The following is a 12841-nucleotide window of genomic DNA, read 5'->3' as shown; positions in this document are numbered from 1 at the left end:
TGCCATGTCTTTCAATCTAACATTCACCTCTAATAAAAATGTTAATTTCATCTCCTCTCACCTGATTTTGCATCCCTGTCTCAATTGACTCAAATGTCACGTGGGAAAAGTGGATGCTTTTTGAAAACCTCTAGTTTCTTTAATATGTATTTATGTAGGCATATTGTGTGCATGTTTGTGTGGTGTGAATGTGTGTGTGTGTGTGTGTGTGTATACACACATGAACATTTTAAAGGAATTGACTTTACCATTGTTTAAACATAAAGATGTATTTTACTCAAAACTAAAATACCTCTTTGGTTTTATAATTTATTCTGAGAACTCAAAACTTTCCATTCTAATGTGTATGAGGTTTATTTTGTTTGTTTGTTTTTCACTATTCTAGAGTATTTTATTCTGCATTCTATTGTAATTCAAAATGCCAAAGCTAGTTGATTTCATAGTTTCTCAGACCTTACATCTTAATTTTCTACACTGGAAAAACAAAAGCAAAACTGTAGGTCTTAGTGGAAACTAGCAGTTACTCTGGCACCTTGCCCATTTTGGCTCTTCTTCCTGAGGTTTCTCTCAGATCACTTTCTTCTCTTTGGCCCCAGATGAGCTTCCAATTTCTCCTTCTATGGCAAATTCTGATTGGGCAGGTACTGTTTTACTTGTTCTTTCCAGGTACATATCTTGGTTTTGATATATTATTAACATGAATATTCCACAATAAAAATGCATTGCTCTGTTTGGTAGATTAAACAGAACAACTAAGATTCTCTCCCAAAGGGACATAAAATCTAGAATTGTTTTGCTATGAGAACAAAAAATTAAGCAAACCCATTTTACTGCAAATTATTTGTCTAATTAACACAAAGTTGTATCTTTAGCTGTAAACATTTTACTGTCTGCATTGAAAATATTAAATACTTCCATTCTGTTAAGAATGACATATATCAAAGAGAATGATTGACACATAGATAATATTTTAATGTTGAAGCAGAACATTTTTAAATCCTTCAAGATCGGTAGGCTCTTTTGATACTTCCAAGGAAGTTGTGCTTTTAGCACATGGGAAATTTGTAGTTCATTTAATCAATTTTTGAGTGTTTTATATATGTTGTAAGTTTTAAAATTCCAGTTCTACCTTGATTGCACAGCATATCATAGTGTTCATTCCAGCTCAGATATGTACTTAATTCAATGACCTGAAAGAATTATTGAACCTTTTTATACTTCTCCAAAATAGACATAAAATAAAAAAGGAAATATAAATAATAATATGGATGTGAGCCTTAAGTAAGAAAATGCATTCTTGGCTATAGCCAATGTAAAGAGCGTAAATGCTTACCTTAAGCATCAGGAGCTGTGAAAAAATAATTTTACCCCAGCTTTCAAAGAGCTTGAGTTGATCTCAAGAGAATGACATAGAACATTACAGGGAAACTAGACATTAATATGCTATAAGTGGTACTGCAGTGTTTTAACTCTATGAATTGAAGTGTATTATGGCTCTTATTGACAGGTGAGTAATGACAAAGCGTTGGGTTTTCTGAAAAGTAAAATCTGACACAGATTGGCATGGAGGTCAGATTTTGGAGATCAAGCACAGAATCAACATCTGTAAAAGAGGGAAGGAGGTACGATTTTCCAGGTACAGAAATTGCACAGCCATGTAGGCTCCTTGGGGACCTCTGGATCTAAAAAGGCCCTTCAAGGTAATTCCTAGTAGGGGAGAGAGGACCAGACCTTTTTATACCCCATGTTTATTTAGTGTGGCCACCATAGGAAGTTAATATGACATTGGCCAAGGTGTGTTTCCTCACTGAGACAATTCTTGAAATGACTAAGAGTTGAGGGCTGTTCACTGCAAAAATATCCAACAGCTGGAGAAAAGTCCTTCTGAACATGTATCTGAGCACACTGTGTGAGGTTTATCTCAGGGCAGAGACATAAGATGCTAGCATTCTGTGAAAATCCTGTAGAGTGGAATTTCCCTTAATTCAAGTTAACAGGAGATCCTTGGACAATCTTAGGAATAGCATCACCTTATTTCTGATTGTCCACAATGGACTTTGTGAATGAAGATGTCAATTAGCCTAAAGTACCAAAAATAAACTCTCAGTTTTTATATTATTTACAATTTAAGATGTTTTAATATAGAGAATGCATATGTGTATAGGCATAAATAAAGGTGTTGACAAAATGTAGATGTAGATGAGAGATATAGATATAGATATAGATATAGATATGGATATAGATATTGATCATCTCCATACTGGTCTGATTTAGTATTAAAAGATCTAATTAAAAACTTTCCTCCAGAAATAAACGCTACAACTCTTTTTATATCCAATCAACATTAAGGGGCTTATAAATTAACATAATGAATGTTAGAAATGATTTTTTGTTGGTAATGATCAGTAGTAAAAATATGCAGATAAGGAAAAATACTTGCAGAAACTTCGATTCTGATAAGTTAAATGTCTAGTGAAACCAGAAGCCCTCATCAGAATGGAGTCTTAGGCTTAGAACCCTGCATTCTCTTGGATCAAAATAGCAAAATATTTTGTCACAGGATAATTTTTAAATGATAATTGAATGCTGAAAAAAATTGTCCACACCAAGAATTTACCTGATTGTCTAAAAAAGTCAGAAATGAGAGACTTCGTCAGGATTGCAGAAAAGGTTGCACAGCTGTGTCCACACACATGTATGGAGTGCACACATGTTTGCTTGCTAACAAATATGTCAGAATATAATCTGTGACTTGGGTTTTGTTATAGCACAGCTCATGATAGTAAAGTTTTTGAAGAGAAAATATCCAGCCACTAGTTATCTTTAACTCTTGGAGGCTATCAATAGTTACTCAAAAAGCATCATAAATCTGAAAAACAAATTAGGTAGTTAGGTTGTAACACCAAGAAACTTGAAGTAAGTCAGATCATAACCCACTGGGTTAATATTTAAATATAAAAATGAAGTTTCTTTTTTTACATTAAGATTTGCTCTCATAACTGCCATTATACCCAAACTTGCAACAATCACAAAGCTTTGTAGTATTTCCTTCCAATAAGAAAGATTATAAGGGATGGTTACAGCAAAGTTAAGCAACTTATAAAAAACTTGTTGGAGAAAAATAAGTGAAATAATCTGAACTCAAACTGCAGCTAAAGATAGATGCCACTTTTATAAAATACAGGAAAAAATTACTTATTCTGTGCTAAATAGAAATATCCATGGAGGAACAAACCCCTAAATGTTAATGGAGATTACATTGCAGGGATAGGATAATTGCTAATTTTTTTCTTTATCTTCACAATTTTTACTTAAAATTTTTCTAAGTTAAGCAATAGGACTTCTATACTTAAAAATTACTGAATTTAAATAATTTGCTTTATTATTTAAATAATTATTACCTCTTACTCTCTGCCATTGATTCATTCACATTCTCATGGATTTTATGGTCTTTATATCATGTTTTTCAATTTGTGGAGTCCAACTACAGTCATGCACCTCATAACAACATTTCTGTCAATGAAGAACTGCATATATGATGCTGGTCCCATTAGGTTATAACAGAGCTGAAAATTCCTTTTATTTGCTGATGATGTAGCCATCCTAGCCATCATAGCACAATGCATTACTCACGTGCCTGTGCTGATGTTAGTATAAACAAACCTACTGACCCGTCAGTTGCATGAAAGTATAGCACATGCAATTATATACAGGACATAATACTTGATAATGATAATAAATAACCATGTTACCGGTGTGATATGGTTTAGATGTGTCCCCACGGAAATCTCAACTTGAATTGTATCTCCCAGAATTCCCACGTATTGTGGGAGGGAGCCAGAGGGAGGTAATCAAATCACGGGCCGGTCCTTCCTCTGCTATTCTCACGATAGTGAATAAGTCTCATGAGATCTGATGGGTTTATCAGGGGTTTCCGCTTTCGGTTCTTCCTCATTTTCTCTTGCTGCCGCGATGTAAGAAGAGCCTTACGCCTCCCGCCATGATTCTGAGACCTCCCCAGCGATGTGGAACTGTAAGTCCAGTTAAACCTTTATTTGTTCCCAGTTTCAGGTATGTCTTTATCAACAGCGTGAAAACGAACTAATACATGGTGTATGTATTTTACTATAATATACTTATTTAGTACTATTTTAGAATGTATACCTTGTACTTATCGAAAAAAAGCAGTTAACTGTAAAACACCCTCACGTAAGTCTTTCAGGAGGTATTCTGGAAGAAGACATTGTTACCTTAGGATATGACAGCTCCATGTGTGCTATTAACCCTGAAGACCTTCCAGTAGGACAACGTGAAGATGAAAGATTGATGATCTTGACCTTGTGTAGGCCTAGGCTAATGTGTATGATTATGTCATAGTTTTTAACAAAAAGTTTAAAAAGTTAAAAAACAATAATTTTTTTTTTTTTGAAACGGAGTCTTGCTCTGTCGCCCAGGCTAGAGTGCAGTGGCGCAATCTCGGCTCACTGCAACCTCCGCCTCCCGGGTTCAAGCGATTCTCCCGCCTCAGCCTCGTAAGCAGCTGGAATTACAGGCTCGTACCACCACACCCAGCTAATTTTTGTATTTTTAGTAGAGACGGAGTTTCACCATGTTGGCCAGGCAGGCCTGGAACTCCAGACCTTGTGATCCGCCTGCCTCAGCCTCCCGAAGTGCTGGGATTACAGGCATGAGCCACTACACCCGGCCTAATTTTTAAAAGAAAAAAAGCTTATACAATTAATATATAAAGAAAGAAATACTTTTGTAGAGCTATACAATATCTTTGTGTCTTAAACTTTTTACAAAAGTCAAAAAATTTTTTAAAGTAAAAAGTTTATAAAATAAAAATTACAGTAAGCTAAGGTTATCTTATTTAAAAATATATTTATTTAGTATAGCCTAAGTGTACAGTGTTCATAAAGTTTACAGTTGTATATAGTAATGTCTTAGACCTTCATACTCACTCACAACTCCCTCACTGACTCACCCAGAGAAACTTCCAATCTTGCAAGCTCCATTCATGGTAAGTGCCCTATACAGGTGTACCATTTTTTTTAAATCTTTTATAGCATATTTTTACTATGCCTTTTCTATGTTCAGATATGTTTAGATACACGAATACATATCATTGTGTTCCAGTTGCCTACATTATTCAGTACAGTAACATGCTATCCAGGTTTTTAGTCTAGGAGCACTAGGCTATACTGTATAGTCTAGGGGTATAGTAGGGTCTACCATCTGGGTTTGTAAAACTACACTCTATGATGTTTGCACAAGGACAAAATTGCCCAACGCCACATTTCTCAGAACAAATCCGTGTCATGAAATGACACATAACTGTACATTCATCTTCTTAGCTTTACATTCACTTCACTCATGTACTTCTTCATAAAAACTGCTCTATGAAAGCTGACCAATTCTCTTTTATTCCCCTACCACTAATCCATATAAAATTGTAAAATCCTTCAAAGCACATCAAGAATTCTTCTTCTACGGGTCAAAACATTCAAACAATTACACATCAAAAGATTTGGGGGTAAATTTGAGAATATTTACTCTTCCTCCTTTCACTATTACTATCGTTTCTGGAAAAAAGAAATGGAAAGTTGTCCCATCCTTTACTCAAATACAAATGACAGTATCATTGAAAACTACACTAGTGATTTTTTTGTTTAATTTTGCGTTTTTTTACAGAAAGCAAATTGTAATCTATTACTTACACAATTGCTGGTGAGAAGCAAATTTTCTATTCAAAGTAATTATTGCCAATATTGCTAAATTATTGTAAATATTGTAAACTATTGTAAATATTGCTAAAATATTGACATCTGGCATCCCAAATATTATATGTTATAAGCTACTAAAAACGAAGATTAAAAATATTCAATTGTTGAATTAATTCAGGACCATACTATAAAGCATTAACAAAAAATTGGGAGTAATGTCCATTTTTGTAACTTTTCTATGCAGTATTTTTTACTAGAATGGACTAATTTGATTTCAGAGGTCATGTCTTATTTTTTTTCACCTATTTCTACCAAATATCTAGAATAATGTATTCTATTCAAGGATTAGGTAAATATTGAATGAGTGAGTGAATAAAAATCATGAATAAATAAATGAATGGATGTTCAAAACTACGAAGCACTCATTCTCAAATATTCAGAGTTGCCTCTAAGTAAATCTATTACTGAGGAAAAGATAAATGTATCATTGAGGAACTAGGCTGATTTAAAATTACAAGAACTTTAAAAAATTCAATTACGTTACAGAATTATGATCACTTTCATATTTGTTCTTGAAAAAAAAAGAATCACATGTATAACCAGCATTACTTTTAATATTTCTTACTTTACCATGAACATAGATGTTACTATGTTTAATGATGTATCTGCTCAGTGTTCCTTAAGTGGTCTAAATGCTTAATGTGTTTGTGGTTCCAACACCTGTTGTATTTCTTATATTTCCCTTTGATGATGATCCTCAGAGGAAATTACAAGAAGTAGCATAATACTGTTTGAAAGAAGAAATTTTTTGAGATAAAATGAAAAGTGAAGGTATTTTCAAATGGAAGAAGTACTGGATGAGTAATGGTTAATGGAACATGTAGAATGCATTTGAAATTGTGTTAATATATTAACGTCGATTTGACTACCACTTTTCCTTGCTTTAGAAACTTCTACTTGCTAAGCAGTTGATGGGAATTAATTAGCTACATAAAAAAGCATTGACAGTGTGCTGCTTTGTAAGGTAATGAGAAAATTAGAATTTTTTGAATTTAGAAAAATCATTGACACAAATTTTGGCTGAATATGTTTATTACTACACAGAATATCCTGAACAAAATATTTGAATCAGTATCTCATGTAGACACATTCTACAAGTTTAATTATGTAATAATTTTTAATAACTCCAATAAAGATACAAACATTTTACTCCATTTATTTCTGGAAACTACAGTATTTTTTTCTATATTTAAACAATACCTGAAATGCCTTAGGAAGATAAAGAGAAATTATATGAACAATGCATATTCATCTTTTTTTTCACTAAAGGGCGTATACCTTCTGAATTAATTATGAGCACAGTTGTTTTATTTTTATTGTAATTATGTAAATCATCTCAAAATTACAGATCACACATGAATAAATTGGTAAATCCAAAGGTTTTTGTTGCACTATTATCAGCACACATGTAATATTTCTTTAGTCATTTTAGGTGTTATCAATTCTAAAATGCATCCTTTAGAAAGTAAAATAGAATATTGGGAGAAAAAAGTCATTTAGAAATAATGCGTAATGTGATTTTATACTCTGCTTTACTTTTTCAAAAATGATCTTTTTTTTCTGTACTTTAAATGACTCTGTGTGCTATTGAAGAATGCTCCAAATTTTGGTAGATCTTAATGGCTGACTATCTGCCCTGGCTACAGTAATGTTTCTCTTGTGGGTAGAAGTAAACCTTACATCCCTCATATTATACATATGAATGTATTTTGATTCTTGTGTAATAATTTATGAATCTGTTCTACAATTCATTTTTATAATGTTTTAAGTGAATTGTATACAACACCAATACCTGAAATATTCTACAACATTCACCCTATTGTCATTTATATATTGAAGCTTAGAAAATATTCATTGAATGAATGATTGAGTAAATATGAGTGGTTTTGCCATGTTTCCTTGATTGGTCGTTCCATTTTTTTTCATTCATTCACATATGTTTATACATATTTATTTATTTATTTTGCAAATCAAGAGAAGAAATGCTGCAAACCCAAAAACAAAAAACTTTTTCTCTCTTTGGTCACACATTTCATGCCTCAATCATCTTGGAGGATTTATGCTTTGAAACACATAAGATTATTATTTCTCCAGCATACTGTGTGAATTTATGTCCTAAACTCTATTATCTATTCCTCGTAAAGCATGACATTAAATAAATAAGAGTCTGTAATCCCTTCAACACTATTGATGCATACCATCTTCCATGGCAAAAAAAGAGACTACATTGAGAAATGCAAAAACTAGAAATGATAAGGATTAGAAGTCCTGGCAAAGACTCTAAAGTACCTTTAAGTTCAAAGAATGAAAGAGTATAAAATACAGAAATCTTCAAAATAAGGAATAATGATTAGTCTCCATTAAGACAATATTTAGCATCTAATCAAGTGAAAATGAATTTTGTGCAGAAATGTAGACAAGGAAAAAACTGAATTTAACTGAGGTAGCTCTCAAGAGTCAAATAGATATGCAGGTCTCACTTTTCAAGCTTTTCAGCTTTTTTACGAAGGACAATTTATTTAAGCTCCTTGAAACATAAGTTATTTCTCTGTAAAATGGTATAAATGACTGTAGTTGTCTCTTAAGGTTTGTTTTTTGTTACCTGATTTTATGATCTTTATAGGATTATGAAAGTAATGCACTGTTACCTAGTATTGATTATTATAACACAGCATTCATTAAATGAAAGTTTTACTATTATGCAATAGTAGGTCTTACTGGCCAAATTTTAAATCGAGTACAAACATAAACCTGTGAATATTGGTTGAAGATTTGTATCATCAGGCGAAAGTGGCTGAATCTATGCAATGGTGAAGAAAACATGGACAGTGAAATAATAATTGAAATGGGAATCCAGAAACATACATTGTTGTTCTGTGCTTCAGTCTAACTAGATTTGTGATCTTGAATTAGTTATTAAATATTTCTGGACCTCATGTTTCTCAATCAAAAAATTAGATGATTGGCTTAAATGATTTCTGATGACATAAACACTTGCCAGAAACCAGGCTTTATAAAAATTGTTCTTGGAACATTTTCCATGATGTCATTTGATATAGTAGAAGCTGTTCCCATTAATTCTGGAAGTTTGTGCATAAGCCATAAGCCTTTGGCTAGGTTATAGCACAATTAAGGTGGTAGGTCTCTAAGAATTTCTCAGAATGTTAACTTTTTTTTTTTATTGGGCCAGTTAACCCTGATAAGGTTAACTATGATCTTTGCTTTTGGCTTCTCTCACCCAAGAACTATTCTTCCTTGCCATGAAGGAGAAATGGAATTCAATAATATTCCCTGGTAGTAGGAATATTCCTTGATAATTGCAGTGATGTCCATATTGTTTCTTTCTCCAAAGTGGACAGCCCGGGAATTTCAGCAAACATAGCAAGTTCTAGGAGATGTAAAAAAAGAATGGTGGATCTAATGTTCTACATTTTTCCATGACTATGACGACCTGGTGATAAGAAACATAATTATCCAAACTTTTATTTCTAAATTTTTTAAAAACTGGGATCTCTATGGCTCTTCAAAAGAGCCTTTGAATCTCTTTCCAGAAACAGAAGAACTAACGTATGTGCTCTAGAATAATTTTAGAATGTAAATTCCTTAATACACATTTACAGATACATATGCATATATATGTATTAAGTATCTACATTCATATTGTGTTGATTTGACTCAGATATCAAGCAACAGCAATGTGTTTACGTCTACTACTGTAGGCTTTTTATTGTAAAATTATGCGGAAAAGAAGGGAAATGCAAGAAAATGTCCCAACAAATAAAGTGAAAACATTAAGGTCATATAAAGTGTTATTTATAATACTATATCTAGACTAAAGTCACCAAAATAATTCACAACTCAAACTCATACAATTTGGTTTCTATGGTGTCTACTTTTTGTTTGTTTGTTTGTTTGTTTGTTTTTTGTCTTAGCCTTACCTCTACCCTTCCACTTCTGGTTATTCTCGGTTTCTTCTGAAAAATGTTTTTTTTTTTTCCTTCAGAATGCTTGCTCTGCATATCATGTGAGTTTTACTCCATACAACTGCCTGCGAAAATTGCCTTTATGTCTGATGTTAATCAACTAACAAAAAGAGAGATTTGATTGGGTAGGCTTAAAGATTTTAAAGCCAGTCTTCCTCATAAAGCTACTGCCTTCCCTTATATTCAATGAAACTTTTGGTCAGGCAACAATCTGTGGTCTGAAGAAATTCTTCTGGTCATCAGACCCTAAGGCACGAAACTCACATGCAAGGAACCATGTCTGAGTGCTTGGCTTGTAAGGGAGCTGTGGGTGCAACAAGAGCTCAGAGTTGTTCATTATACAGTACTCACACAAAATTTATTTTTAATAAGAAAAGTACTGAAAGTTATGTTCAAAATAAATGTGTGAACATATGTGTGACTGTCTACATTATACAATATGGATATTTATGTATTTAATATGATGACAATTTTCATTGACACGTATTTGCAATTAAGCAATTGATAGCACTATAAATACAAAGAATTAGGAAGAGAGAAAAATGGGATAGTAGTGTTCTCTTTTTTAAAACCTATAATTGTTCTTTAATTTTCAGCACTCAACAATATCTAGTTATTGTCAGAAGTGTTCTTGGGAAGGTTAACTTGTAATATTTTTCCTTAGGATGTGATTTTCATTTAATTTATTTACTAGCATGTCTGAAAGTCATTCTCCACATTTATCAGTCACCACAATGAAATGGTGTTGCTGCTTTATGTGCCCACAGATAATATATTGCTTTTTAAATTAAGATTTACATTTCTATAAGTGCCTGAAAATATGTTCACTAATACGCTATCAAGGGAAAATTAATTCCTAGCAATTCCTTATTAGATAAGTATTATCTGTCTTACTTTTATAAAGTATAGCTCCCCTCTCCTACTAGTCCCCGAACATAATTTTCAAACAAGATTAATCACCAAAATGTATACAATAATGCAAATCAGCAATGATATTGATCCAGCTTTTCAAGAACATTGCCTAAACCACAGAATGAACCAGAATTTATTTAGGTTACCAAGTTAACATGTCCCAGACATTGGTTACTAAATACCATACTAACTCTTTACCAGTCCTAACTTTGGTGTTTCCTCTTTGGTTCCCATAATAGCAGATGTAGGAATGCTATGTATTTTTTTAATATGTGTATTTTATTCTATTTTTGATATTTTATTTATCACATTTTTATTGACTAATAAAAATTGCATATATTTGTCATGTGTAACATGTTTTGAAATATGTGGAATGCTACTTATTCTTTTTGCCTTTTTATTTGCAAATACTTAGAAGCACAATTGATCACTACTTTTGCTATTTTTTTTCAAACCATATGTTAAGGCAGCTGCAATACGCTAACAGCAGTTTCTATTTAGAACGTAACCACAGAAATCAGTGCTATTGTTAATTATGCCGTATACTTTTTTCATTTTATCTTGCTGATTAAGACCTGTGTAAATGATACATTTGATTAAAGTAATTAATACATGAAATTGGTAAGCTTCTAAATTGATATAACTAACTTAATCTGGCTTCCACTGCTCACAAGAACTGAAGGTTTTTGGGGTAATTTGGTCAAATCATTTTAGTGCATCTAATTTCTAGATAATAGCTAGCATTCGTTAAGATCATGCATGCGAGGTTATCTTGTGCAAGCTTGATAGTTGCTTAATTAGTGTAGGCTTTTGCAGTGTCAGAGATAATCAGACAAGAGAACTATCATTTTTGTTTCATGCCCATTCCACAAGCCACATCTCTAGCTGGTTATTCCTCTGTGCCATGGGCTATAGGTGCTCTCCTCTACTCTAAAATATAGATAGAGAAGATATAAAGTTAAAGTTACAGTAATTATATGTTATCTTGAAATAAGAAGAAAATACATTAAAACATGAATTTTTGACAACAATTTTAGTGTTCTGACAAAACTCCCTTCTAGGTCATCCCTATTCTAGAGAAAAAAACTGTGGGACTCAGTTATTTAAGAGAATTCAAAAACTGCCTTTAGCATGGCTTTACACCTTGTTAGTTTTCCAACACAAGCGGCCAACTGAGAGAAGAAAAAAATGTGTATGTTCCATTTGAGGTGACTGTGGGTCACATAATCATTGAATCTAATGATGGGAGCCATTAGTTTGCTCAAGATAGCTTTTAATCGTTTGCAAAAGTCAATTTTTAAATATTCAGAAAATGTGTGAGGCAGTTTTTGGACACAGTTATGTTTAAAAATTAATGTATGTAGTTAAATTAAATGAATAATATTTTGAAGTGCATTAACTACTCACAACTCATTGCTTCCCAATGATTAGACTTCCTTTTCCTCTTATCTTGTGTTTATATTTCTTGCATCTCTGGACACATGTGCTACTGCACATTTCTTGTCAATGTTATATTAGAAATTTAAAATTGGCTTTGGTAGGAATATATATGCCACTAAAATCTGCAAACACTGTAGTTCAGGGCTTCGTATTTTTTTTAATTGTCCAGACTTTATAATGGAGAATCTTAATAATGGGAAATAAACTTTAAAAAATGTTGTGTCTTTAGCCATTACATTATTAATACAGCTCTTTTACAATAACTGACCAATGGATATATTCTGAAATCTTCTTGCCTTTATTTGCATCAAATCTGAAAGGTCATCCTTGCTCCAGGGCTACCTGTGAGGTTGAATAAGTTCTCTGTTACCACAGAATTACAATTCACCTTCTGCTAATACTTGTCTCCCTCGTTTATTAGAGATGTTATTTACAAGAGCACTTCCAAATAATTTTTTTCCATACAAATCTCTATCTAAGAGTCTGTTTTCTGAGAAACTCCAACTATGACAGTTAAAGTCGGGAGTGATTTGGGGAAACATTATAACATGGTATTTTGTTGCTGGCTGGCAATGAGGACCCTGTCTTTGACGGTAGTTGGACTATGGATAACTCCAGGTGTGATGTAATGGTGTAAATGTAAAAATTGTCAATAGGGACGAACTGGGACAACATACCAGTGTAAGTGTACGCATTGTCAGAGGTGGTAGTTTAGGATGT

This window comes from Gorilla gorilla, chromosome 3 (assembly GCF_029281585.2).
Source record: "Gorilla gorilla gorilla isolate KB3781 chromosome 3, NHGRI_mGorGor1-v2.1_pri, whole genome shotgun sequence".
Lineage (NCBI taxonomy): Eukaryota > Metazoa > Chordata > Mammalia > Primates > Hominidae > Gorilla > Gorilla gorilla.
Note: the sequence above shows the minus strand (reverse complement) of the source record.